A 3,892-nucleotide genomic window follows, 5' to 3' on the forward strand; every position below is an offset into this window, starting at 1 on the left:
TGAGAGCAGTACCAGGTTTGATGGTTCGCAGGTAGGGAGATGTGGTGTGATGGCTGACAGCCTCAGGCCTGAGTTCAAGACTTGGTTCTGTCCTTGTGCTCTCTCGGACTGATTGCTTAACTTCCTGATGCCTCAGTTTACTCAGCTATAAAATGAAGACAGTAATGGCAGCTCCTAGGATGGTTGTGAAGATTCAGTGAGGTGACACATACCAGGCCCCTGGCAGCATGTCGTGAGGCATTGCCATTCTGTTTTCCTAAGAGAGTGACGCATGGAGGAAGCCCAAGGCCTCCGGAAAAACACTGCTGCTGACCCTTGGTCCCCCCACATATGTGTTATCTAGTCACCCTTGCTGTGATTCCATCATATGGTTAGCAGGGGAACCCCCGAATCTGTACCTCATTGGGATCATACCCAGCGCTTTTACAACGGTAGCACCCAGGCTTGCCACAGACTAACAAAATCAGAGCATATTCCCCAAAGCTCCTTGGGAGATTCTAAGGTGCAGACAGATGATAGCTGTGGCCTGAAAATGAAACGGGGCTGTGTGCTGCTCTTTGGGACAACAAGGAAGGAGGAGGAAGCATGGAGACTATGCCTTGCTCTGCAGACAACATAAATAACAACAGAAGCCCAGACCTGGACAGGAGGTTAGAACTTGAGGAGAGGAGGCTGAAGCCTGTGGTAGGGACAAATGGCAGAGGCCAGCAGGGCCATACCTGTGTGCAGGCCATGCTCAGCCCACAGCCTAGCTGCTTTTCCTGCAGAAGGAGCTGGAAACTATGGATAGGGGAAGGTGAGGGTGTGCAGCAACTGCCAGGTTGTAAATACCGTGTAAGAAGCACGGGAGACCGTTTGTCCCCCCTCCTCCCCTGGCACATGCACAAAGAGGCTCCCCATGACCCACTCACAAGCTCGTGCACAGATTTCTCCCTTGCCCAACCCAGCAGAACTGCCCAACTCTGATCCTGGCGAATATCTGGTGGCTGGAGCAAGACAGCACAGTCAGACGGCAGGTCCCCAGGGCTGCAATTACTATCTTTTTATGTATCAAGAAAGGAAACCATGGCCAAGAGGTGGAAAGAGACTTGCCTATGGTAACACAAGGAGTAGTGTTATAGGCAGGACTCCTGTTCTGGTGCTCCTTTTCCAACCTCCACCCCGCTGCAGACTTCAGCTTTGGCCCGCAATCTGCCAGTCCTAGAAAACTGACCTATTTTCCACCATGGCTCTGTGACTCTAACAGGATCTGTCACGTCACCTAGCAGACATCTGGAGTTGCCTGCTCTGAGGGGATCTCAGGTACACTTCCACCTCTGAGTCTGGATTGAGAGTGAAGGGGTGGTGCACTTGGGGCCTTGCGCTCTTGTTGCCTTTCACCCCATCTTCTGCTTTGGGGCATATTTTAGCCCGACGAGATTACCCCCTCCAAAGTGGAGACTATGTCTTTAAGAAAAGACGAGTCAGAACCGCGGGGATCAGTTTCAGGCAGCCCTCAGAGGCAATCTGGATTGAGTTTAGGAAGAAAAAAGAAGGGGTTAGCTTTGGTCCTGCCTCCTTTCCTTTCTCTCCTTTGCTCGTCCCTCCTCCAGCCTTAGTCTGGAAATTCAGTTAACTTGGCCAAGAGGTTCTGGAGCCCGGGGCTTTCCCCAGCAGCCTTGTCCTCTCACCCTGTCCCTCCTCCAACTCCTGAGCACACGATCTGGAGGACCGCTGGGCAAGTTGCTGGAATGATTAGGTATGTGTTCTGGGCATCTAAACTTTTGCCCCATCAGTGAGGTCTGGGGAGCGTCTGATATGGACCTGGTGGGAGGTGGGAGGGGGACCCCCAGGACCTCCAAAATCATGGCTGTCACATCCCTGTCAGTGACTCCAGCAGGGGCTCTGTGTTCAGGCATCCGTCGGCTCAGAGAGAGGCCTGGTCTGCGCAGGCAGCGCCCCAGCAGCCCGCTCCTGCCTTGTAAGTTGCCTACCCAACCCCTGATAGGTGGGAGTTTAGGAGTGTGGGGTGTGGACTGTGCTGCTGCTACAGGAGGATTTGGTGCCGGAGGGGTGCTAGCAACCCCGTGAGAAAGTAGATGGGAACAGGTCCAGCCCCAGCCACCTGTGTGCCTGTCCCTGACACTCTGGGTGCATACAACCTCTTGGATGAGGCGAACGAGATTCAAGCTTGTCAGATTGATGTGTGGTGGGCCAGGAGGCATGCAAGGTCTTCTTGGGCTTGTTTTGACTTTGTGGGATGACTAAAATCAAGGCTCTTAGTTTTTAAGGACTTCAGTTTACACTTCAGAAAAAAAGAGAATGCTACTCAGCTGAAAGGGGGAAGCACAAAGAAAGAGGTAGAGAAGGCAAATGGCCGGTGATAGATTTCTGTGAGCTCAAGAATGTTTCCGTATACATTTTAGGATTTAGCCATGCATTCGTTTATGTATTTATTGTTAAATGCCTATTGGCACCCACTGCTGGTATTGGGCAACTTGCAACCCAATATGTCAGCTGATCCTCCCACCTGCCCTCCTTCCCCAGGTCTCTGTTCCTCCCTTCTCTCTCCCACATCCTGCCCCATTGGAGAGAGGAAGAGGCACCAGCTTCCAGTGTACTCAGGTGACCTGAATGAGGGCGAGATAAGTCCTGACGTTGTTGGCACCACAGTGGCTACGTCTCACCTGACAACAGTCCCTCTTGAGAGACTTGCTTCTGGGCCCCAAACATGACCCCAACCACTGGGAAAGACTTTGAAAGTCAGGGACCCACAGGGACACACAAGTTTAATCTAACCCTCCTAGACAGAAAGGGTGGTCTGGGCCTCCTTTGGACATTAGGAGTGATACTGGGCCTTCAGCCTCATATGTGGGCCAAGCACTAATAAGATTTGCCAAGAGTATCTGAGGACTTTGTTCTTTGTGACTCAAGCAAGTTGTCATAATCTGGGCAGGAGGCATGCTGGGATCTCAGCCACCTAGGCTGTTAAGCAAGGGGTGGGGTTGGAAATATTGGTTCTTGGGTGGTCTTCTGACTGTAGAAGGCTTAAGCATGGCACAGACTGGCTTGGGTGTGTGTGTGCATGTGTGTGTGTGAGAGAGAGAGAGAGAGAGAGGAAGAAGAAGAGATAGAGAGTAGGAGGGAGAGAGAGAATGAATTAGAATAAGAATATGAGAGAATATATACTGAGTGAGTGGAACATGCTGAACTCCAGCACTCAGCACAATACCCAGAAGAGTGGGTGCTCGAGAGAGAGAGAGAGAGAGAGAGAGAGAGAGAGAAAGGGGGAGAGAGAGAGAGCGCGAGCGCGCAAGTAGTTCTTAGGAGAAAAGGCCTGGCAAAAACCAGGCAGAAAGTGGAATCTTTTCCAAGTACGCTTGGGATTCAAGACTGGACTCATAACCAGCAGGTTGCACCAGGGCCCAATGACTACAGTGAAAGAGCTGTGAGACCAACACCAGGGCCAGCTCACCCTGAGGGTTAGAAATGACATGGGGCTGAGCAGGTGGGTGAGCTTTCTGACATCAGCTTAGGGGGGCTGATTGCAACTGACAGTAGCCCCCACCACCCTACTTAAAAACAAAGCCTCAGCAATATCAGTCTATTGCATTCTAGGCATTTGACCTTGCCCTGACCTTATCTGAAGGGTTATTTCTGAGCTTGGAGGGGAGATTTGTGATTTCCTGAGGCTATGACAGTGACACTCAGCAAACTTATCCTTGTCCACCCTTCAGTATCCCCAAGAAGGGCTATCACTTCCTGGACCATGGGCTCTGCCTGCAAGTGCCTGTCATTGCTTCGCAGAATGAATCAGATGCCCCGAGCAAGTTGTTTAGTTGGGTGGCCCAATAGAAGAGGGTAGGAAAAGGGGGACATTGTGTCAGGAAGGTTAAGTGCCAGCCAACATCCG

This window comes from Pteropus alecto, unplaced genomic scaffold, assembly GCF_000325575.1.
Source record: "Pteropus alecto unplaced genomic scaffold, ASM32557v1 scaffold312, whole genome shotgun sequence".
Classification (NCBI taxonomy): Eukaryota; Metazoa; Chordata; class Mammalia; order Chiroptera; family Pteropodidae; genus Pteropus; species Pteropus alecto.